Here is a 26945-nt window from a genome sequence, read left to right as displayed (position 1 = left end):
TGGCATTTTAAGTGGAGAGATTCCTCAAATATTGCAATTTACTCAGACTGATACTAACGTAGTGGTATTCAACCATCTTTATGCTAATTACCTTATATTTAAACTGTAGAGAAGGCTCTCATACTGCCTTACTGCAACATTTTGCATAGGCTGGAGGGAGGGGTTTGTTCCACAATATCCATAGTGAATACTAGAATGGTGGGCAAAATCAGAACTCTCTGTGGTAATTACTGTGGCTGGCACAACAATTTGGTTATAGAACATTATTAAAGTAATATCAACATAAACACACAACTTCATACATTTGTCTTTATTTAGCTGAATGTTTGATACAAACACTTTTAAGCAACTGAACATCACACAGATATTTCACTAAATACTTAAGATGTTCACTTTTGGAACACACAATTTCATAATCTTAACAAATATGACAATAGTTGTACACAAGGAAAAACTCACAACCAATTAGGATTTCAGCTTCATGCATTCCACAAACAACAAAATAGCATACACAAATCCTGGTTGGTGTTTTTGAGCCTATTTAAAGCTGTGATACACTATTTAACATGTATTATCACATTGAGATCTCTTGGCATTATATGCCTCTTAGCTGCCACTTACAGTACTCTATTGCAATAAAATATGTACACATAATATCTCATCATTGCAGATCTTGTTCTATAGTCCCTAAAACATAAAATGAAACTCTACAAGTCAAGGTTACCAGTTAACACAGTACCAAGGAAGCACACATTTGTCAATCACTATTCAAACAAAACCTATAAAAATCTGTGGTCTATCACAGATAACTCATTTATATTGTGCCAACATGCCCAAGTTCCAGTATTTCTATGTACAAAAAGCATTATGTTAATCAAATATAATAATGCCAGTGCAGAGTAGTACTGCCTTACCAATTTATTTATGCAGACATGCTATCATAATTGTCAATCACGATCAACTGCCTTACTAATTCATTTATGCAGCTATGCTATCATAATTGGTAGTCACAACCCTACACATTACAGTGTACTGATTTCTATCTGCTGTATTTTACATAACAATAAATCCAGCAAATGACAGTTCTGATGTAAAGGACTTTCACTACATTTCTATTCCAGCACCTGCAATGAAATAAATATATAAGATGTATATAAAAATGGAAAAGAGATTCATTTATTACATTTCCGAAAAAACACCAATAATAACAAATACACATGCATGGTTGGTAATGAACATTTGTATGGAATGTATTCTTTAATTTTGCAACATCCTATCCTTTGACAAATGCAAAAACAGAGCTAAAAATGCTGAACTAAACTGAATGAAAAAAATTATTAATGAGAATCAACTTTATGAGAAAGAAAGTTGCTACTCACCACATAGCGGAGATGCTGAGTCACAGATAGGCACAACAAAAAGATCTATTAATTGTGAGACACTTTTTGTTGAGCCTATTTGTGACTCAGCATTTCCACTATATGGCGAGTAGCAACTTTGCTTCTCATAATATTGTTACATTCCATCCTGGATTTTCCATTGTTTGATATTAACAAGAATTAACATCATTACTAGTTAGCATTACCGCAGTAGCAATTATGAAAGACAGGATTTTTTTTCTAGAGAACATTAATTATTTTATATGCTTTCAGAGGTGTGATGGCCAAGTTCATTAGACAGGCTGGCCTCCATAATTGAACTAGTTAGGGGCTAGCAATATAATTTCTGCAGAAACAGGTTCACATTAAATAATTTATTCACTCTGGACACTTAACTAAGAAGGCATGGGAATTCAGTGTAGATGTCCATGTATTACAGCTAGATTTCAAACTGGTTTATCATACCTCAGTGAGTTAAAATGCACACAGACGGAACTTTATGTAGTAAAGACACTTGTAAGAGAAACAGAATATTTTAAGGTGTACGTAGGACTGAGACAAGAGGATGCCATTTCACTTACATTATTTAACCTTGTATTAGGGATTATTGATAACATAATTTAGTAAAACTAATACACAAGGGATCCAACTGAAGGGGGGTGAGCATTACTGGACTGGACTTCAAGTATTAGTAAGTGATTGAAAAACAGAATTAACCAGAATTATGCAAAATTATTACAACAGCTGTAAAAACACAGCAACACTGTCAAAATGCTAAAGAAGATAAGGCTGAACTAGGCTAGGCTGGCCATATAACAAAAGTCATGGAGAGTAGACAACCTAGTATGGCTTTCTGCAGACTAATACAATTAGAGGAAGAGAAAGACCCAGAATTGAGATAACAATGGTGAGTACACAGCTTGGCTGAATATCAACATCAAACAGTGCACTTGACAGAAAGAAATGATAGAGGCTCATACAGCAAGTCTGTGGTCAATAAGGCCCTTGCCACATGTAAAGTACTACAAAATTTTTGCTTTATACACTGAAGTATGAAATTAGAAACTAACACAAAGGCATGGCACTTCTATTTTAAATAAAAGTATCGAGTTGTTTATTAAGTTTCACACACAACTTAAGGCATGTAGTAAAGCAACAATCACACAAAACATGGAATATTGTGATACACTTACCAACTAAAAGTTTGTTTCCTTTTCTTTTGATTTCATTTGTTCTCGAACAAAGAAATGAAGTGTAAAACAAACCTAGTTCATGTCATACTCTGAAACTTTAAGCATTCTGCTAAGTCAGAGCAGTCTCCAATATTTTAAGAAACATTGCAACTGCACTCTTCCTGTATCCTCGTCCTGAAGAGGAATTAAATTTACTGTATATTCTACTAATTCGTGATTTACACAAATATAGATGAAAATTATACTGGTCATCATTATGCAGAGGAAAAACAAATGTATGCCAAATCGATTTACTTATGTGATAAATACATAGTAGCAGGTTCTTATTTCTACTAAAGATTCAATGCTACTCTAAGTGCCATCACAGAAAATTATCAGAGTTGTAATTGTTTGTGATCATTTTTTAATTTCAATGTTATTGATACAATGTCCAACAAACCCGAAAATAGCAACTGCATGTCACACAAAACATACAGGCAAGCAAACCCTCCCAAGTGCAAATTCACACAAAAACTTGTGAGAAAAATTTCATTTCACCCATTGCTATAGAATTAGGATAATTTATCTACTTATGGGATGTCAACTAGTTTGTGGCCAGTGAAAAAACTGGTATGTAGAGACAACATGATTTTAAACTATTACCATGTTTGCACAGATATACTAAAATTAGTTTTGTGATGCTACCAGCCAAGCCTGAGTGAAACACGAGGTTAATAGTTTACTTTGGTGTGGTATGTGTATGTAGATTACACGAACAGCTTATTATAATCTAGGCATACAAACAGATTAACTTACTGATGCTGTGTAAGAAATCTACACAAAGAAGAATAAAAATGCATGTAATTCTGGCAGAAAATAATAAACTGGCATATATGAATTCATCAAACTCTTCAGTTAATTCCTTCCTGTTCAGATAAGCCATACTGTTGCAGTATGCAAATGTAAAAATGGAAAATACCCACAGCAAATAATCAGGATGCATAATTAAAAACAATAAGTTGGGCAGTACTGTAGTAGTTGGCCAATGCAAATAACCACTCATAACACAAACAACTGCACCTTAAAAACTTTGAAATAACCTCACAGACACTACCCACAGCATAATCGCATATCTGTAGTAAGGAGAAAGAGCTTGCAAAACATTTATCCTTTTAAAGCAATAGATTCAAAATGATAACTGATAATTCCCAAGTAGAGTCAGACTGATTTTCAGAACCAACTCCACACCAAAAAGATGGCAATGTGTGTGCCTTATCTCACAGAATTACTGTCTTTAGTATGATAAATTACTTTTTAACTGACATCACATCCATCACAGTGTTAGAAAAACAGCTGCCAGTTGTCCATCAGTTAAGGGGTGGTCTGGCAAGGAGTTAGCTGCTTGCACATACAAAAGAGATTGTGGGTTTCTGCATTATCCACCACAGTAGCAGACATCAGTCTTTCAACCAAGGGGATAGCCAGTTCAAATTGTAGTGGCATCAGAAATTTTCACAGTCAGTATTTTGGGCGGCAATGGGAGGACAGGTGATAGACAATCAGACTTTTGTACCGAAGCCCTAGATTCAATTTTGAAACTCTCTGCTGGGTTTTAGGAAGGAAAGCATAGGACATTGTAGATGGTAATTTGCAGGTTGCATAAGTACCTTTAGCTCTACAGTCCCACTGGTAATAGTCGATTGGAGAAGGCTGTGCATTACTACTCTGTTCTACCTTTTCCCTTCTCTTTCAGTACCTTTCATTCATTTTCATAATTATGATCATGATCACAACCACACTAAACACACACTCACCACAGTCAATTACACTCAACAATCACACTCCAGACACAACACTGCTCTTGTAAAAGATAGGTGCTCAATAGGTGTGAACACAGGGAAAGCATTTTGGAATTAAACGGCTGATCCTCCAAGAGATCGTAGCCAACAACGCCATAAAAACTTTACATTTGCCTGCTGCAATTACTGGTGGTTGAATACACTGCAGAGGCAGGGCTCAATTGTCCAACAGTTACAGTTGCTTGGCCTGTCAGCTGCTGTGCATTTCCCAAACACCACAAGAAAATGCACTGCCAGTGGCTGACAGTTGGTACATGGTAATGAGAATTCTAACTGGAGGAATTCAATTTCAAGATGTGAAGTATCAACCATTATCTGGCAAAGCAAATGAGAGACCCAGCCATGCAACAGGAGGGGTAAAGTAGTAACAGAATTCTTTCAAGTGGAGTGCTGCCCACTTGTGACTGTGTGCTCCTGAAATAAATGCTCACTTAGAGCAAGAACAGACATAGGATGAATAGTATGTTTACCTTACTTTTGATGTTCAAGACATTTCATTTCACTACAAGTATCTCTAGAACCACCTTCCACGGCGATGTCTCTATCTTTCTCAGCTGTGTGTCGATTTCTTGTCTGCCATTTTACTAGCCAATTATTATTAATATATTTTAAATTTCCTTGTTTGCTGAAAGCATATTTCCTCCAGTATACATCACACACTTTTTTAACACGACATGTAACTTTCCTCCAGTCCTATAATGCAACAGCAGCAAAACCATCAGCTGAGATATTACATCTGCAGATCTTCTAAATCAGTGCTACAGAATTTAGACTGGGATGGCATGGTGGCAGTACATCCACTTTCTTGCAAAATTTTGTTTCTAGAATAAAGAGGAGAAAGTTGGTGTTCCAAGAGTTAGACTTTCCTTCGATCTGGATCCATGTATTGTCACAAATCTTGACCTTGTCAGAGGTAAAAAAGTAAAAACCTCAGAAATTATTCTGAAACCACAACTATGAGCAGTCTGACAGAACTAGCCAGAACATTGCAAGATCCTTTGAACAATTACATCCAAACATCTGATCTCCCAGTACTAAGTAACAAAAAAGCTTCTACATACAAATAGAGGGAGGTGTGTGGTGTACATGACTACAGCCACACCAAACGCAAACAGATGTCACAGGAGATGTTCTAGAGCAGGGATTCCCAAAGTGGTCGATATCGGTTTCCTAGGGTTCGACATAAACGAAAACTGATTTTGGGGGTCGACGAGGTCTAAAAATCGACCCCTATTAAATTAACACAAGTTCTTATTTAAAACTTAAGATAGGTAGGTACTGTATTGTTTATGTTGTGTTACTCCTTATTCATAATAGTCTGCTAACTTAAAGCATTGCTAATTCTCACTCTGTCTTCTTCTATTGAAGAATGGAAAATAACACTCTGTAGCAGCTGTTTTAAGTTAGCGGACAATTATGAATAAGGGGGTTGATCTTATAAGTAGGTAATTTGGCCATGGGGGTCTGAGGTAACAGTTCATTTTGGAAAAGGGGTCACTTGTCCAAAATAGTTTGGGGATCCCTGTTCTAGATGCTTCCAAATATGGTATGCTCCAAGAAATTAACATTTGTGGACAACACAAATATGGGTCCACTCATGAGCTGACAGAAAACAGGTCTAAAGTAGTAAAGAGACAATACCCTTGTGTCACTTGTTGCCCGGTCTTGGACTGAAAACAGTATTAGCCTTGCCTTGGCATGCCACCATTGCTGACAAGATAAATTCTGAGGAATAGTGAGCCAACTTATATCAGCACGCGTTCAATTAGCTGAGAGGACTTAGCCTTGATGTACTGCCTGGTGTGGTTCCATTATCATGAGTTCATTCTGACTGATTTCTACACTGCTTCCTTGAGACTGACACTAAGTTCCGTACTTTGAAATACCTTCAGTTTGCAGCCTGTAGCTGACTCTGTCCTCACTACACAGTGGAGTCTACCAATGCAACATTGCACGCTTGGCACATGTGTGGGTGTGCTGTCCTGCACTGTGTGGGCTATCGGTGGCCACCACTGTCTTCCTGTTAGCTGCGGCCACTACACCACTGGCAGCAAGGCCCTGTTCATTGTTTACTACCCGTTGCTGCCATCTGTTCTTGTCTTCACTGTGAGAGCCCAGATGTCAACGCTAAAGTCATTGCTACTTAACCACAGCCATTTCCAAGGCGCCACCTAACCAAGGGTCATGCTGTCCACACTACCACAACATCCTGCCACCGTCTCCTCATGACGCTACTAACACCAGTGTAGCTAGCCCCTGCTTTAGCATCCTGTCACCAATCTGACAGTGAATGTACATGCCCGCTTAGTGTAGTGTAGTGTAACATATCACTTTGATGAAGATATGTGTTGCACAAGCATTTTTCAAACCAACGAATGATGATCGCCAGTATAAGAAGTTTATTTTTGTAATATACAAGGTTATTCAAAAAGAAGGAACACTTTAAACATTTATTGCCGCATTTAATGTCGGCAACATGTGTTACACGACAAATAGCAAAATGGCTCATTTTCTGCCACACAGGAAGCAGCTGGTCTTCCGTTACTGAAATCACAGCATCAACAATGATATGTCACAGACTCTCAAGACTGTTAGTCATGCAGGGGATAAAGATGTAGTCTTTTACGTAACCTCACAGTTAAGTCGCGAGGTGTGGAGACATGGGAGGTCAACGGCGATGAAGTTTCATCTTCTACTCTTCCAGAGGAGAAGCAGAAGATGAACTTCATTGCTGGTGGTCTCCCAGGTCTCCAGACGTCATGATTTGTGACTTATCTGTGGGGGTTACATAAAAGACTGTGTTTTTATTACCTTATGCCTGACAGCCTTGAAAGTCTGCGACACCCCATTGTTGAAGCTGTGAAATCAATTGCAAGAGACCAGCTACTTTTTTTTTTTTATTCATGCCGTGTAACATGAGACGGATGGACACAGCTTATCTGGAAGGAAGCTGGGACAATAATGAACATAGGACCACATTTACTTTACCTGCAGGTCAAGCAGCTTTTTCTGTGTTGCCAGTTCCTGCCATGGAGGAATGATGCATGCCATAGAGGAAGAGAAGTCATGATAGTGCTTATGGTGTCATGAGGACAGGAGAAAACCTGCCATGGAGGAATGATGCATGCCATAGAGGAAGAGAAGTCATGATAGTGCTTATGGTGTCATGAGGACAGGAGAAAAATCTGGATTTTTTTTTAAAAAATAAAAGTTTTTGCAATGTTTCACACAATGCAACAACAATGTAAAGCAAAGATATTGTAAACAAGAATACAATATGCAAACCGTTGTTAATGATAAAACCACACATTTATTTTGAGGTTTGGATGCTGGATTTGTATTCTTAACCTACAGAAGTAGCTAAGATTAAGTCGCAGTGCAAAATCAATTGCTAGCACTGTGAATCAAGAAGTTTGAAGAGGTTTAATTAGTCTATGAACTATTATTAAAGCCTTCAACTGCAATTACAACAGAAGAAATTAACTAGTTCACAAGCCAGAAGATTTCGACTACAGTGGTGGCAGTAGAGTCCGTGCAGGATAAAGTGACTGATTTGTAGTGACCAATTTTCATCCAAAGCCCTGGGAGAGCATTTTTTTGTGTGGAAGGGGAGGTTGACAGTGTTTGCAATCTTTTGGCAAGTCGGCGATGACAGAATCAAGGCGCACGCCCAGCAATTTTTCTCAAATGATTTTACAAAAACTATTTGGTAAAAAAAAAAAATTCATTTTTTCTTACTTATTGCTTTATATGTCAGGTTTATGATGATGTGCCCATCATTTCATTACTCGCCACAGTTATTGTAATATTTACATGAAAGTAACACACTGCATAACATTTGAAAAAGAATGCAATGAAAAATACTGGTAGGTATGATTTTGCATTTGGTGTAAATTATTTAATATGATGCTGCTTATTACATTTAGCTAACATATGGAAAATTTCTTTAGATTTGATGTAGCACGCTTATTTGCAAATACACCATGCCAGCAATAAAGTCGGAATGAAATATCCATGACATTCCTCATATTTCATAAACGGTTTGAAATATCGAAACGAGATTTCGGCAAATGATAGGATACAAAGATGAGAATATTTTACCATGTGGTTATTATGCAAAACTTCATTATCAACTGTATTACACCACTAAAAACAGACTTTTTCGATGAAAGAATGTAATTTCTACATACTGGTGAAATGAGAAATGCTATGGGTTTTAAAAACATGCAAATGAAGACATTACACATTTATTTTGTGCTGAGGATGTGGATTTTAATAAGCTACTGACAAATTTAATAAAGCACTGTTTCAGGATTCTCTCGCAACTGCGTCTGCACATGTTAGAGAGATGACACTGTGTAAATTACACTGTTTTGGCAACAGAAGCAAATTTTAACATAGCAACATGTGTAGGTTTTACTTAAAATTTGCCACTCATGATGCTTCTCTGAAAACTACAAATGGCCATTCATGATGCTTCTCTGAAAACTACAAATGGTTAACAGGCCAAGCGAAAATAAATTGCTGCACTTTCAGCAGAATTCTTTTTAGATACTAATCAAAGTGGAGGTGATAGATCTTTTGGATGGTCACCATGCACATGTGGGCATGGAGGGGCTCCACTTAATACTTACAAAAATTCGAATGTAAGGCTTCAGTTCAAAGCGACACTTTCCTTCCAGCATTGCCCCTACAGCACCTGCCCCCCACCACTACCATTTTCTCCACATATGCCCCACTGACTGCGCATCAACTCGTCATGGCCTATCTATGGCGCATTCACAGTCAGATACCTACTCACCGATCCAGCTTCCCATGCAGTGAGATCTTGGTGAGCCGTATACAACAGGAATCGACTGACTGGTTTCCTCTCTCTCTCTCTTCATAAACCGCAAGTGATTTTCAAACCAGAGTTTGTCGGTGCACTACAACGATGTACCTAGCCTTGTTATAATATTAAGCTGAGACCAATTAGACGTGTTATCATAGACATTGCACGCCATGATTTAGATGTCCTGGTATGGTTTACAGCGTTTAGTGAACAAGTGGTCAATGATATAAAACCGAAATAAAAACACTAAAGCAGAATTAAGAACTGAAACATGCCACTAAAAAAGCGTTTATTTTAGTCACAAAGGAAAAAGCGGGAGATAGAGAATAGCACCCCCAGTTAGTTATAGACGAAACTTTCTACCTTACCGGATGAATTACATTTGGTAATATTGAAACAGCATAATTTATTTCGAAAGGAAATAAATGAGCTGTTTAAAGAGGTGACCAAGGATTTCAAAAAATTAAAAGATTCTAATGAGCAGGAATTTAAAACAATACATGATCAAATCTCAGGCACTCAACTGAGGTCGAAAGTTGGAACAAAGCAAAGACTGAGATGTAGCCGCTATTTCAAGCTATACACTTGCTGCTTCGGAACAGTGTGTAGCTGACCTAGTCAATAATAAAGTACGAGAAAAGATTGCTTTGTCTGTAGATACACCTCATTCTAATGCAGAATCAGATGTAAAAGAGAGAGAACTACAACAAATTTGGGACTAATTAAATAAGACTAAACAGGAATTAAATGAAAGGAAGTTGAGTGCAAACAGTGGACTGTGAGCTGAGATGATCGAGGGATGGCAGCTAGGAAATGGAACTAGCTTGTCCAAACAATTCCCTAAATTTAAGCCATATGGGGAAGTTCACCACATGTATTTTTTCATGATTGTTTACTAAATCTTTAATTGAGTGATGGAATGATTCGAGGAGGATTCATTTCGCCTTAAGTTATTCAGAGGATGAATCGGCAGTGTGGTGAACTGGTCATGCTGAAAAATTTTTGTATTGGAACAATTTTCAGGAATAATATAAAAAGGAAAAATGATCTCCTAGTATTCAAGAAAAGTTAACACTTCAGCTTCTTGATCCACTATCTTAAAATTATATATATATATATATATATATATATATATATATATATATATATATATATATATATTTGTGGCTCTTAACAAGGTCTAAATATTTAGACTGTACGCAAGAAGAGTGTCGCATTAAGGTTACCGTGCACAGGTTACAGTGTCATATAAGGAAAGAGTTTTGTATGTGTGTGTGTGTGTGTGTGTGTGTGTGTGTGTGTGTGTGTGTGGGGGGGGGGGGGGGTTTCAACTGTTAATGAGTTGTCGGCATCTATTGACGGTTCGGATATGTTAAATAAAGAACGTGGAGATTAAACATAAGGAGAAATTCATCAAACATGAATGTAACTCGTATCCACCATGGTTCCAAAGAGAGTGATAGCAAATACTGTAAAGTAAGGATGCAAAATACCAATACGCAAAGTAATCTTGGGAGTAACCATCTTGGGAGTCACCCCTCCACTGGAGTCAGACAACTGTCATCTCAAACAGAAGAATATGTCCGAACGTCAAGTGCAGAAATCTGAACATTTCCATTTTGTAGTATCCACAGCTTACCCATTATCTACAAACGACACTATGTAAACTCAAATAGCAACAGTGAACTAGAAATAAAAAATGAAGCAACAGTTAACTACAAATAAAAAATGAAAATAAGTAAATAAACCCATAGCAATCGGAATACAAACATGCAAAGCAAAAACACTATGAACTTATGCACCAGCCCAATAACAATGAACTGACCTCTATCAATTATGACACATCGTTTTTGTATTTTGTCCTTACCGATGTTCATGCAATGTTCCACATGATGTAACAACTTTGTAATGCACTGTTATTGTAAACGGGAATAGAATTACGAGAAGTTGTTGACGAGAAGCCTTGCATTTATTTTGAGAGATGGATGTTGGATTTGTACTCTTAAACTGCAGCACTTTGAGAAAAGGAGTTTGAGCAGAAGACGTTGGCAAATGCATTGAAATAATAATGTGAGTGAGATTAAATAACAGGAAGTCTTAGCTTCTGATCAGATTTTACTTCGCCACCTGTTATCATGGTGAACAACATTGCACTATCAGCCAGATAGAGTAGGAATTCTCCCCTGTAGGACTTGTTTCTATTTTCTGTTTTCCTTTGATCCATTATTGCTAACTATTAGGTCCCCTTCTGCAGTAACCATGCCTCCAAAGATGCTTCCTAAGGCAGACAATGCCTCAGAGAATAACAACCATGAAATGGTTGGACCCTTGCAGCAGCAAATTCACAAACTTATTATGGGCAAAAATACTGAGTTGGAAGATCAGTATAATAAACTGCAAAACCAAGAATCCACACAGAAAGTAGATTTCAATGTTCAAGCTACGCTCATGAAGTTAAAGGAACTGAAACCAACTCACCTGATACACCATCTACCTTTCCAAGTAGCTTTCCTGCAGTTAATTTTACCCCTTTGTTCTCGGGAAACCTTAAGAAAATGTAGATACATTTTTGCAAAATGCCCATGATGTGGACCACAAATGTGCACTGCCAGAAAATTTTTAGACAAACGTGGCATGATTGAAGTTGCCCGGGGATGCACCTGCCGATGTAGTCAACTGACATTTTGAAAAATGCTGAAAGATTTTAATCGCTGACAAAAGGTTTAACGTGAGGTTTTAGTTACTACTGTGAAAAACTGCCCACCTTTAGACAGAGATCGAGGGAAGAGTTTGAATAATTTGTGGACCACATGAGAACTATGTCATACAAGACATATACCCCTGGTCAGGATATTACACAAAACTACATGCTTCTAGAAGAAGGGATGCATGTGCAACTGATCTTTTATATTCACTTCATGAGGCAGTTCATTTGGCATTATTACGTGAAAGACAAATTTGTTGCAGCCCAGGCATGCAACAGTGAGTTGCACTGTGTATTTACTAGTGAGTCAGTTTGCTGCTGATGTAGGCAAGCCTGTCAGACGGCCAATAAAGCATGGCTCCTTACTGCCCTAACAGCTGGGATTTTTGGCATTTGGGATTGCACTGCCCACAGCATCATATAGGTAAACCTGTGGCCACAGTGGTCAATCCTGAGCCCGGGAAAATGCACGCTTTCATCACAGAGATGTCAGGCACAGCCACCCAACGTAGCCCCTGGTAAGGAGATGGTGAATGTGAATGGAGAAATGAAAGAAAAACTGTTCCGGATTTTTAGTACATATGGGTGCCCAAGCAAGTTTAGTTTTTCTTTCTCCTGGAGACAAGCGTCCATTAAGACTGCTCCACTTTCTTATTAGTGGTTTATGTAGTGAAGTGACAAATCCCACAGTTAGCTAACATCTGATGCAACTTTTTATGAGTTTGAGATGGAAGCTATAAAGCAGAGAAGGGTTGAATTTAACGTCATATAGGAAATGATTTCCTGCGCCGGTTTCAGGGCACAACTGATTTCCGGTCCCCCCATTGTCAAATTCGGTGAAGCAATTCATCATTTTCACAGCAACAGAACCTCACAGGTGCGAGGAAATCTGGGGAAGGGGACACTGTGTATCTTGCCGTTAAAGGCAGCCTCTCTTGCGAAAGTAAATAGTGGCACTGGAAGAATTCTCTGGTTGACAGTCAAAATGAAGGAGTCTAAAAGGATCATATTTTTGGTTGATCCATTCTGCCAAAATGATAATACTGACAGAGTACAGGTGCACATGAGATGAGGCCTGTGTAGAGCAGAAACGTTGGGAGAAAATGTGAGAATTCTGGCGGATCTAGACAATTCTGAAGTACAAAGCATAGTAGTGATACACATACTGGCCAGTATGCAAAAAGTAACCAAGTGTGAAGATTGCTTATCGGAAGAGAGAATTAAGAAAGGAGAGAAATTATTAGCAATCCGAAAACTGTACACAATCACACCACCACTTAAGCAGCAATAGCAAAACTCATCACATTTGACCAATTCCATGCAGAGTTCGCTATATCCTGTTTTAGAGGAGTATTTGTGGTTATTTGAAGAGAGGCAATACTTGTTGGCTACTGATCATGTATACCATGAAATTTTCCTACTGGAAATGCAACGTCAACTGTCCAGATATTGTATTGAATTTTGTATAAGTTACGATCTGTTGTGGAAGAAAGAATCCAACAACAACTTGATGCAGGAATTATTCAGCCATCAGCTAGCCCCTGGCTGAGACCAACTGGAATTGCACTTAAATCAATTCACAGCGAGAAGACCTATCGCCTGCATGTAGACAAGGTAGCAGTAAATTCGCTTAAGACCAGTGGCAACTATTCCTTGACAAGTACTAACGAAACATTGGACAGATTAGGCAACTGTAAGTTTTCCACTACTCTTAAGATGCGTTTGGGCTATTTTAATGTTCCAATAGCCCCTCAGGTCTAGCCAAAAACAAGCTTTCATTGTGCCATCTGGCTTGTACGAGTTTTTGCAGATGCCTTTTGGCCCTAGAAACACACTCGCCAATTTAAGAGATTTGCTGATTTACTGTTACAAGACTTGAAACCCACAACCTGTTCGGGTTATTTAGATGACTAAGTGTTCTCCTGAATCATCAAAGGAGCACGCAGAACAACTGAGAAATGTATTGACTAGGCTATACAATGTGCAGTTAAGTTTGAAATAGGAAAAAATGCTCCTTTGCAGAGTTGCAAGTTCATTACTTGGGACACTATTATCTCCGACAGGGTAAAGCTTGACCCACAACTGACAGATGCCACAGATAATTTCCCCGCTCCTACAAACGTAAAGGAATTGCAAAGCTTCCTCAGGTAGGAAATTATTACTATTGATTTGTTAAGGATTATGTTACTGTGTTGGTTGTTTGGGGAAGGAGACCAGACAGCGTGGTCATCGGTCTCATCGGATTAGGGAAGGATGGGGAAGGAAGTCGGCCGTGCCCTTTCAGAGGAACCATCCCGGCATTTGCCTGGAGTGATTTAGGGAAATCACGGAAAACCTAAATCAGGATGGCCGGACGCGGGATTGAACCGTCGTCCTTCCGAATGCGAGTCCAGTGTCTAACCACTGCGCCACCTCGCTCGGTATTATGTTACTGTGACTAAATCCTTACTCAGATTGTTGAAGAAAGGAGTAACTTCTAATGGTCTGCAGAAAGTGAAAATTCTATATAAAAATGTAAGTGTAGGCTTCTGCAGCCGTTGTCACTATCAATAAAATTCTTCTGGGTCTGTAATTGCATTGGTAATGTGTAAAACTTCTGACTTTTCAGCCACTATTAGAAGTGGCCTTCCTCAAAGAAGGCCACTTTGCAATAGTGGCCAAAACATTGGAAGTTTTACACACTGACAATTCTGTGTAAAAATTAAGAGGCAATGAAAAGTTCACCCTTACTTATATATCCTCACTCTGATAAGCTGTTTCTAATCTCCTGTGATGCCATGGACTTTGCCATAGGTGTCATCCTAAACCAAGAGCCCCATAGTCATGGAAGACCTATTGGTTATGCTTCTCACCAGCCCAACAAGCTGAAATTAACTGTGGTACTACAGAAAGAGAGTTGTTGGTTTTAATGTTTGTGTCAACTACTTCAAAAGTTATTCATATGGCAAGAAATTTGCCACGGTACCAAGCCATCCTCCAGTAGCCACCTGACACAGTCGGCTTTAAAGTTAGCAAAATATGATTACAAAGTATGCCAAAAGCCTGGAAAACTGCACTAGAATGCCAATGCCCTCAAATGCTGCAAGCAGATTAAGTGTTAACATCAGAATTAAAAGACATACAGAGAGAGGACCCAGATTGCCAACAGTATGCCACGCTGCCTGAATTTGTGTCTCAAGATGGTATCTTGTACTGAAAAACTGCTTTTTGGAAATCTGTTAGAAATATCAAAGTAGCTCCAAACCCGAATCATTGCTTAATGATGCCATGGCATACAAGTTTATCATTGCATCAAACGGATTACAAATGCCCGCATTGCTATCTGCTATTGGTGGCAGGGCCAGGTCCATGACGTCAATAAGTACATATGCCCATGCTTGCCGTGCACCCAGATGTCACACCCAATGCGGTTGCAAATTTCTTTGGAGAGTTTATTGGAAGTTTCCAGAGCATTTGAACATAATGGGAGCCTTCTCCCAAACCCAGCAGAAGAATAGGTATATTCTGTCAATACTGATCACTTTCCCGATACCTAATACAATGCCAATTGCTGATGTGAAGCAAATAATGTGTTTAAGGCATTTGTAAACCACCAGGTACTACCATTTGGCAGTCCTGATGTCATTTTAACTGATCAGAGAGAACAACTTTAATGTCATTATTTGCCAAGTGTGTAAACTGCTTGGAATTAAAAGTGGACGACTACCCCCTTCAGTCCAAACACTAATGACCGTATTGAGCGAGTTCATAAAACCATCTATCAAACACTGTATTATGTGAACAGAACACATTCTCTTCAGCCTGGTATGTCCCATTCATCCTACCTGCTGGCAATAGCAGAATTCACACATGCACTGGATAGACTCCTTGCAAGATAGTTTACAGCCTTCCCATGAGCTCCCCCTTTGAAACAAACACACTACCACTGGGCATAGACCCAAAGGAGATGCAGAGCTTGGCATACAGACTTAAAACAATCTGGTCCCAAGTACGACATAATAACATTAAAGCTACAGCCAAACAGTTGCAGAGAAGGAATAAAGAAGCAGTACTACCCCCGTATCAGCCAGGTGACTGTCTCTTACTGTGCAATCTTGCAATCGAGAAGAGAAAGACAATTAAGTTTACTCCCCTTTTTAAGGTGCTTACCAGATCATATGTTTAATCTGTCAATCAATGCAGAGTTACAACTAATCAAATACCCTGTGAGTGTTCACTTTGACAGCCTAAAATCTTATCAGGGAATGCCTCAGCCTGCTGCTCTGATAAGAGCCACCCAGAAACAAGCCATATGCTGTTAGAACACAACTTAGTTTCTGTCATAGTCAAGATGTCCTCTCCATTCTCGGTACCTATAAACACTATTGTCAGAGTGGTGCCGATGGACTATTCTTAAACAGTTACAACAGTTCTTTCTATTTCACTCCCCTGTTGTAATCTATTCTACTCTCTGTCATAATCCACAGGACATTGTTTTATCAGAGGTCTCCATTGAAGTGACACAATTTCCTAATTGCTGGGGATGTAGGATAAAGCAATTTCTCTTCTTTCCTAGTAGCAATTGTTTCATCATCAGCTGCAGGTACAGGGTTATAGTTCTGATAGCCAATCTGGAGCATTTTATGCAATGTTTACTCGAACTGATCATCCTTACATAGATAAAACAAAGTCACTAGAATAATGCACACAACATTGTATACACTTTTATTTCCATTTGTCTCTTCCTTTATATTCAGTGGTGAACTGTCATTAAGAGCTTAGTCTGTAGACTCACCTACAGCCAAGAAAGCCATACTAGTCAAACCTTGTGACGAGGACTGGAAACCGCGGATTCAGCTGTTGAGGTCCACTCAGATGGGTGCATTGTTGCCTACTCACTATGCTGCTACCACCATTCTACAGCTGTAGCTTAGAAAAATTACTACCCTTTGCCCCACAGTAGTCATTATTCCTAGGTGCATTTTGCAAATGCTTTGCAAAAATGTGTTGATCTGACAAGGTTTTTCCGCAAATGGTCGAATGAGAAACAACCATCAATAAAGTTAATAACCAGGTGCCATCCCAATTCTCCCATTTTTGAGCTGCCAATTCTAGTGACCCTACAAAATCACCCCACTGACGACCTTCTGTTGGCGCAAACTGCTGTCTATTACTTTGACAGGAATGTTTAGTTATAATGCTGATTGATGAAGTTTCGGGATCGCAGCCGAATCATCTTGAGTTCTTGCTACTATTGTTTGGCTGGCAAAATGGAAACGCATGCATATTGGTGGCAGTCACAGGAGCATCCTCTACTGAAATCTGCAACCTCTGGAAATACTGTTCTATCTGTGGCGTGCGAGAGCAAGCATAACAGAGAAAACTACATGTCCGCCCTCTGCCTGAATGTGGGCTTGTGTCGCTAAAAACAAATGTCAGATTATGAATAAACACTCTTACAGAAATCACCGGGTCCCAAGCCTTGTCCAATTGACCTCCACAGATTCTTCAATTACTGAATCCCAAAAAGTTCTCGCTGGGACTAAGATTTTCGTGGCAGAAAAATCCATAGTGCATCCTGTGGTAACACAATGCTCAGCTTACTGGGCTGCAAAAGGCAAGTGTGGCGTTCATGTTCAACACACCTTTCATGCACTGTGTGTGTCGTCTGACACACTGGCAAGGAGTTTTGTAGATCCCAGCCTTCCACAGACCCAGATCTGTGAGAAGGGCACTTATCTTCGCCGGTGGCCAAAGATTACTTTAACTTAATGTTTTCTTAGGATCCTTCCTACTTTAGATGAAAGGTTGCCGACATATGGAAGGAACGCTCTAGAATTGAACACTCCTTATCTTCTTGATGTTGTGGATGGTCACGTTTCTTCCTTCTTAGGACTGTGCAATCTGATGAGGAGAGTAACCATTACCTCTGAACACTGACTGTAGATATTCCAACTCTTTGTAAGGCTGTCTCCATCAGAAACAACATGAGCTCAGTGCACCAAAGTTCTAAGGATGCTGGTAGTTTGTGAAGGGTGATGGCAACTCAATGCTTGCAGGTAAAGAATGCCCTAATGACCCATCCACCCTCCTTGTAACCAAGACGTCCATAAACGGCAAGCAACCACTCTTCTCTATTGCCATCGTAAACTGAATGTTCTTGTGGATTGCATTCAGATGTCGTAATAAAAGTGACAAGTTGTTCTTCACCATGGGGCCACACTACAAAAGTGTCATCTACATATCACCAGAAGACTCTCGGTTTAAGTTCTGCTGAACCAAGTGCCCTTTCTTTTTTATGGAAGACTTTGAAGAAAGTGCTTTGAACATGGAACATCAAACTCATCTTTTGTAGCCCAGTAAGTCGGCTGTAGCTGAGCATTGTGTTACCACAGGTCATGCTATGGATTTTTCTGCCACAAAAATCTTGGTCCCAATGAGAACTTTTTGGGATTCAGTAACTGAAGAATCTGTGGGGATATGCCTAGCACAAAATCTTAAAAATCGTGACGGCGGTTTTCAACTGGACAAGGCTTGGGATTCAGTGATCTCTAATTTCTTCTGAGAGAAGACAGTTTCTTCATAACGACACGTCTGGCGACATCTGACGTAGGGCCCACATCTAGTTTTCACCATTACGCCTGCGCCTGCACACCACAGACAGAACAGTATTTCCAGAGGGCACGGATTTTGATAGAGGGCACTCCTGTGACTGCTGCCAGTGCGCAAGCGTTCCGCGCCAATTTTTTGCTATAAAGCTGACGCCAGGAACTTGCAGTCTCCAGTGATGGACACTCACCTGAAGATGGCTGGATGATTGCCAGCCAAAATATTGTGGCAAGAAGTCAAAGATGATGCAGCTGATATCCCGAAACCTCATCGAACATTCAGTACACCAGGAAAGCTTCAAGAATTACATAATGCAGATTGTTTTATGCTGGTGTTATTATTGCCTTGGTTACAGATTCAGGTACAATTTATCTGAATTTTCATACAGCTGAAATTCTGGATGGTGTGCCAATAAGAACTTTTACTCTCCACCCTTGAATTTCTTTTAGAGATGCACTGGCTTACATCAGCCAGCCATTTAGAGTAGCAAAAAGGGACCCGTACTTGAACTTCCTCTAAAGCATACGTAATGATGGCAGCATAATACACTATTACTTTGGACAATATAGTAACTAGTGTGATAATTATTATATGATGCATTAGGTGTTTTAATATTTTGTATGTACTGTATGATCATTCTAACGTGTGCTGTGTAACTCCCTTCCCTGTGTAACTCCCTTCCGAATACCCCATGCTACTAACTATGCTGTTCCATTAAGCCCACCCAGATACTGCCTATTCTTCTTAACCTTCTCATAAAAGAGTTGCCTGCCATTTGCAACTATGGGTTCATGCACCTGATTTTCCCATTCTGCATTTTTAGCAGTGCAAGAATTCAGCCCAGTCCACACTTCAGTGAGCATCCCCCTTGGAAGTGGATGTGTGACTCCAACTCTACTACAGGCTTAAAGAGGCTTTTTTTGCTACACCGTTTTTATAACTTGACAAGGTGTTCAGACTTAATGTATATTCGCGACTCAAAAGGCTAGTTTGTGGGATACATACACTTCAAATCCCCCCCCCCCCTCCCACTGAACTGAGTGTCAGTGTAAAAGGCTAGCACCCCTGACAACTGCCTCACACTACACACACCCCTTGCCAATGGGTGAACGAAAGGTTTGTTGACGTAATTCCGAGGGACTGGCAGAGTTGCTTAGCATTGTATACAATTATTGTTCACGTCATGTAAGAAGGTGGCCCAATTTTCAGCTGTTCAGCACATCCCCCTCAACTAGCCACTGGTGACCAATAATATTCATTCTCTTTCCAAGCGGCTAGCAGAGAGTTATAGCTAGAGAGCGAGAATCTCGCTCCTACATGCTGCACTGTTGCCGCACTTCGCAACAACCAAATAATTCATCCAACTTTAAGTTTTTTTGTTTCCTTTTTTTTCCTCGCCGCTGTATAGTTGTGAATGCTTATCTTGTAAATGTTTAAATGCGATTAAAAAAAAGTCAGGTGATGGCAATAAACGTAAAGTGCTTCACAAGCAGGTGAGGCGGACTATTTACCGCATTTACAACTTTTTCAAATGTGAATTTAAAAGCAGGTCTCCTACTGTTGACATTGGAAAACACAAGAACAGACTCCAGAACCATGAGGTGTCGACCAAGAGAACTGTAAAGAGAATTGTAGAAGAAAGTGTCAGAGCAGTAGCAACCGTAGAAACAGTTGGTTTCGTGTGGCCTGGAAAGGAACTTGTAACACAAATGGATAGTTTTAACAACAATGTTTTAAAGTGCTCCACATGAATGATGAATACCCGACATAACAAAAATGTGTTACAGTTATGCAGGCTTCAATGGCAAGTGCTCCGCTAACGTAAAGAATTTTAAGACGTTGGTTCCAGACGTGTTAAGAAGAGATTTTTTTAGTTGAAACAGGTGAGCTAGGTGCAGCATGAACTATATCCCATATGAAGATTCATGAGACAAGAGAAGGAGGTAGTTCAACAGTGTATTACCTTGATGAAACATGGGTCAATTAGAATCATTCCAAGAAGACCTGCTGCAAAATGAGTGATGATACTGGCAGTTTTAAAGTTCTCATAGGGATAGGTTCTCAGATAATTATTCTGCATGCTGACTCTTGAGAATAAACTTATATTTATGTGCAAGAAAAACAGCAGTGATTACCATTCGGCAATGAATGCTGCCATTTTCGTGACGTGATTCACAATTCTTGTCATACCTTGCTTCAAAGTCGGTCATTGCCAGTTATAATTCAGTTCTTACAGAAAAAAAAAGAAAAAAAAATTATAAACACCAGAAAAGCAGATCTCCTGCAGCTCGTTAATTTATACTGTACAAGTCACATGACAGAACGTACAAACCAGACTTCCTTGCACCTGAATGGGATCACCCAGTTTTGCACCCCCACGTGTCACTGTGATTGTAGCCTCATGAAATTAACTTGGGCAAAGGGTTTTAAAGCTATGTGGGAGAAAAAAACAAGACATTCAAGATAACATACAGTGAATCGCTTGTGCATGAGGCAATAGACAATGGGGCAACAGACAACATCCCACCTGTAGCATGGGCACAGACTGTGTGGCATGGTGAAAAGCTTCAGAGAGAAGAATTTGACAGGGAAGTGATGATGGATGTAAGCCTTGAACCCATCATCGCAAATTTAAAATCAGATCATTCAGAAGCAGACTCAAATAGAAATGACGATGGTATTATGATGTAGACTTTGGAACAAAGTAATAATATTTCTCAGTTTCAGTTTCAAAGACTGATGGTTTAAAAAATGTGCCTGTCAACATATCAGTTGCATACACAATAATGAGAACTTCCTAGCTTTTTTGATTAGGACTTTGTATCCTTTTAATTATGCAGATTATAATGTTCAGCATATTGTCCACCGAGAAGTTAAGCTTCTCCCACGATGTTGTAAACCTCTGTCATTTTCAAGGCATGAACTGGAGAAGGGCCTAAAATGACAGTAACTGTTACTTTTCGATGTTATCGGTCAGATTCCCTGGAGTTATTCCCAGATGACGGATAATTGTTTGCTGGTTCAATGGGTTAATTGTTTGCTTGTTCAATGGATTTCAAATGCAGTCTCTCACTGTAATATCGAATGTGTTAGTTTACACTCCTAATGCCCGTTAACAATGAAAAATATGACAACTTACTGACCATTTTTATGGTAGTCTTTTGCATTAATCTTTTCTACCACTAATTCTTTTTTACATGCAGTGATTAACCTGAACTATCGTCTCACACACACACACACACACACACACACACACACACACACACACAATTGCAAGCACTTTCGATGTCGTTTTGAGAAAAATTGTACTTCTCGTCTTCACAAAGCTGTGTCAACTGTTCTAGCCTCCCGACATCACGCAGAGTAAAGCTGTGGAGCAGTGGACATGAATTAATGACGTGAGTTAATATTTCTCTCACGACAATTGATCGAAATTGGTTTTAATACTTATTATTCTCCTCATAGATTTGAATGCATAATACAATGTACCGTATGCAAATGAGCCTGACTGTTATCTGCAGCAATGCAGTTTGGCAATGTGGACTTTGTTTGCTTACTCTCTGCTGCCGCGCATTCGCAGTTCTCATCCCCACACGCTTCCTTTCCACGCCACCCCTATGCGCGGAAGCACTGTCCTAGGTGACACGAGCTTTAACACTTTATCCATCCAGTCTCGTGTTTGCAATCTTCATTATTATTGTATATTACTTTCATTGCTTGGTCCCTATACTGAAGACCATATCTTAAGAAATCAAAAGTGAGAAACAGTGGAACTTTTCCAATGGGTATTTGTATTAAGCATTTAGTGAATGGGCAATCATATGCCATGAATTAACTTCGGTTGGTTACTGTCGTCGGCTACTACTTGGTTTTGTTTAGCATGCCCATGTCTAATTCTTATTTTCCTGCTGAGCTACCCACACCATTCTCTGGCTAAAATCTTCCAGCAATACAGCTTTGCTATCTCATCCTTCCTATCCAAAATCACTGAGACATTGCATCTCCCTATCATATCCACTAGCTCCTCTCTTCCAAATTCTGTCATGAGGAGTGAATTTTCCAAATGCATCAATCCAGTATGAAGCTTACGGTATTAACCGTATTGCCAATGTTGTACCCAAGCCCTCGTTGATCTCATCTGTGTTCACGCTCACTGTCACTCAAAGAGCATCTTTTCCGAAATGATTGCATGGATAAACTACTGAACACCCTCTGACATCTGACTGAAACATGTCCACTGAATCTTCATAATGACTAAAGCTATCTTGCTTTCAGTGATGCATTATGTTGTTGCCTTGTTACTGAAGAATTGTATGCCTGCATAACAGTTCCCACAGGAACAGAATATTCTGATTCTAGTTTCACTACATATACTTGTGTCATCATAATAAGTTTTTGTTTTTAAAACTGCATTTTCAGCTACCAATCCATGCACTTATCCCTGAGAAAATATTGAGGACTACCACTGTCACTTCCAATTTACAGTGCAGAAGTACCCACCCACTGGGTATCAAACCTTTATTCCAGTCAAAATATATAATCTGGCATTGACATAAGCGTAGAGCCAAATTGGTTACCTTACTCCCCAGTCAAGTATGTGGTAGTCGTCATTCTGTAATGTACTGCCTTCCAAAACCAGTCAGTAATACTATTAATCGAACTCTACCCCATAAGCATCTGAGATTACAAATGCTGATTCTAGTTTTCTTAGAGAGCCATAGTTTGGTGCCAACACTTAAACTTTTGAGAATCCTGTGCCAGTGGTTGTTAAGCTACGACACATTTCATAAGAGCAAACAATATGAAACTTTCTGGCAGATTAAAACTGTGTGCCGGACCGTGACTCGAACTTGGGACCTTTGTCTTTCGCAGGTGAGTGCTCTAGGTGTGGCGCACAGTTTTAATCTGCCAGGAAGTTTCAATCAGTGCACACTCCGCTGCAGAGTGAAAATTGCATTCTGGAAACACTTGCCCGCAAAAGGCAAAGGTCCCAAGTTTGAGTCTCGGTCCGGCACACAGTTTTAATCTGCCATGAAGTTTCAAATCAGTGCACACTCTGCTGCGGAGTGAAAATTTCATTTCCAGATGATATGCATTTTCAACTCGTTTGTAGGATTGTAAATTTGGGTCTTCCAAGTAGTTGAGTCTACCATCATTGTTGTGATTGCACAATCTGCTTGTGGGCTTATAACCCAAATAACTGCATACTCACCACCAAGGTGTGATCCTTGCAGAAATGAAACTGTTACTGTTTCACAATGACATAGCCAAACTGCAATGTATAACTAGAAAGCTGACGGAGTGTGAGCATGCTATAGTGAACTTCAAGTCCTGCGTTCTGTGCGAGATGTAATCAAAGTGATTAATAATGTCCGTGAACAGTTATGTGGCATCACTGATGCCATCCCACCACACTACGTAAAAAAAGCATGGTTCAATGCAGCAGTATCCACACTCAAAACTGTTTTCGGAGTACCTGACCAAGCAGATGCCCCAACCAATGGAATGCAGCTATTCAACATGCCACTTGCTTGGCATGTAGCTATCGTGGCATTCTTGTCTGCCAACATGTGCGGCTTATGCGCTTGGAAGACAATCTGCTTTCTACTACCCAACAAAACCAAACAGTCATAACTGAATGGATACAACAATGTGAGGAATTCAAAATCGCTGTTGTCCAAGACTTACAGTCAGCGAATGGGAAATTAGCAAACCTCACTACTGCTTTGGAGGTAACCCGAACTATACAAACTATTCTCTGTAACACCCATGCAGTTCACCTGTATTTGAACACCTTACGTATTACTCTCCAGTTTGGTTTATAGCTTAAGCTTGGTCCTGCCCCATGGATGTGTTAACTTCTCACCTTATGGCACCCTTACAAAAGATTTATTCAGTAATGGAATTTTACTATTAAATCACTGCTCATTTTGAGATAACTAAACTATACGGCAGTCTCATGGTTCAAGTAACACTACCAATCATATGACATATATCATATGACTTCTCCTGTTGCATAGAAACCCCTGTGAAAGTACATCACTTGCCAGTCCCACAATTTTCTATCTGTTAATAAAAACACTTGCTGCTCTAATGGTTGCCAAGTCAGAATGCTGCATCTGAACAAAGAATTATTTATGCTCAGACAACAGTTCGAACAAACGAGCCTGAATGTGAGATAACCCTTATGCTAGCTGAGTTCATTGAACTCCATGTCCATGAATTGAAACTGCATTACACTTACCTATATTCATTCCTGTTGGAAACTCTCCATACAACTGTACTCTATGCCTACACCATCAACTATTACCCTACTCTGGTATGACCATACACTGGTCCCCCAAATCTATGTATATCTTCGGCTAGTAGGGGATTGTTGTTTGATAGCTCCCAATGCAATATTACCACTCCTCCTTTCAAGCTGTCTGCGCAGCGAAAATATCATTTCAACAAAGTTTGAAACCATTTCTGCTGTATTTCTCTGACTTTACCTCTTGGAGGTGTGCTCCCACAACAGCTGCTCGCTGCTGCTTGACTTTATCAACAGTCATTTACGACAGTCATTGGATACACTCATTACTCACGAAAGGACAGACTGGTGTGGATCGCGCTATAGCGCACTGGGAATTGGCACAAGCAGAAATATATGTGTGGATCGCGCTATAGCGCACTGGGAATTGGCACAAGCAGAAATATATGTTAACTATGACGTTGCCTAGCACCATTTCTACTTCTCTAACTCTAGTTCTGCTTGGCATTACAACATGATTTTTAAACAGAAAAGGTAACTGTATTTGCTTTTGCAAACACCTCAGTCATACCTGAGTCCAGCCAACAGGCAAAGCAGAAAAAGGAGTACCAAAAGGTATGGCATTTACTTGACATATTTCACACAGGAATGAAGGAACCAATTGAAGTAATTTTATAGCCGCCTTGAGACAGTAAAATCTTCTCACAATGAAACAGTAGTAGAAAACGTAATTACCAAAATTAGAGAATAAAATAGCAGTAACAATGGATTGCAGGGCTCATGTAGTTACACAAATATTCACTGCTGATAGGTCCATATAATGTTTTCATAAATGTGCAGAAAAGGCAGTTTAACCTCACATGTGAAAGCATTTATCAAAATGAAGAGAGATCCAAGTACAGAACTGACTATGCAAAATTTCAGGAACCAGTTCAGCCACTGTGCTACTTAATCTTTATGAGTTGATTATATGTACTTTTAGACTTTTACAAAATATTTTACAAATTTTTCAATAGAATGCCTACGAAATGAGTAGGCAAATGAATTTAGGGTAATAATGACCAAAACAAATTAAAATGTAATGTAGTGTTTATATTACCTGGATGTTTAAAGAAGTTGAGTCCCATTATTCCCAACATTTTTACTTGATTTTGATCTTGTGCAACTTAAGTTTGAATCCAAGCATTTCAGAAAGAACTCCTGAGAGGGCCGAAAGTATTACTACCTTTGTAATGGTATAGAGATATGGATTAGCTGATAGTCCCGATATCTTGAAAGAAGTCTCACTCTTCAAGCACTTAAGGCGGCATTGTGCCTTTTGTATTTAATTCCGATGCGATTTCTGTGTTTCATAGTCAATGTGAAGGTCCAAGGAATACTTTGAACCTGCAGTCGTGTATCGGAAACTAATACTGCTCTCTGAGGGAATGATCAAAGCTTCGACTGTAAGAAGTGTCTCTGTTCCTGTACTTAAGGCGGCATTGTGCCTTTTTTAATTAATTCCGATACGATTTCTATGTTTCATAGTCAATGCGAAGGTCCAAGGAATACCTTGAATCTGCAGTGGTGTATCGGAAACGAATACTGCTCTCAGAGGCAATGCTCAAAAGCACCGACTGTAAGAAGTCTCTATTCTTGTACTTAAGGCGGCATTGTGCTTTTTCTATTTAATTCCGATGCGATTTCTGTGTTTCATTGTGAATGTGAAGGTCCAAGGAATACATTGAACCTGCAGTGGTGTATCGGAAACTATTACTGGTCTCACAGGGAATGCTCAAAGCACCCAATGTGCAAACTGTTTCCAATGCTACACTGAAATGGAATTTTAACTTTGATATCCAGGCACTACTATTAGTATGTTTACATGGACTTCCAAATCCAGTTTTTGGTGAAGCAGTTTATCATTCTCTCTTCTGATTAGGCATGTAAACATTCCAGGATTGATTCTGAAAACATGTGTTTAGCTGCTGAATTTTACTTTCTACAATTGACATTCAGCCAAAAATGCTCTGCTGCATCTGATTCATGATGGGATTGTAACGTTGCTATTTTTTTTTTCTTTTTTTTTTTTTAAGTCGGTTAAAGTGGACAAAGTAATTGGTTTAGTGTGAATGAAAAGGGGGAAGGGGGGGGGGGGGGGGGGGAGGCAACAGCCTTACTGC

The 26945-nt window shown here is 39.4% G+C and overlaps 1 long non-coding RNA gene across 1 annotated transcript; it reads right to left on the bottom strand.

Annotated features, from left to right (window-relative positions):
* Positions 1 to 295: 295 nt before the first annotated feature.
* LOC126457115 (uncharacterized) lies at positions 296 to 26062 on the bottom strand. Its single transcript, XR_007585434.1, has 3 exons — positions 25883 to 26062; positions 2573 to 2746; positions 296 to 1124 (listed from the first exon to the last, which is right to left on the bottom strand). It is a non-coding gene; the product is annotated as an uncharacterized LOC126457115 (long non-coding RNA).
* Between the last annotated feature and the right edge of the window lie 883 nt (positions 26063 to 26945).

Source organism: Schistocerca serialis, chromosome 2 (assembly GCF_023864345.2).
Source record: "Schistocerca serialis cubense isolate TAMUIC-IGC-003099 chromosome 2, iqSchSeri2.2, whole genome shotgun sequence".
Lineage (NCBI taxonomy): Eukaryota > Metazoa > Arthropoda > Insecta > Orthoptera > Acrididae > Schistocerca > Schistocerca serialis.
The sequence above is the reverse complement of the archived record's forward strand: the minus strand, read 5'-3'. Positions and strand labels throughout refer to the sequence as shown.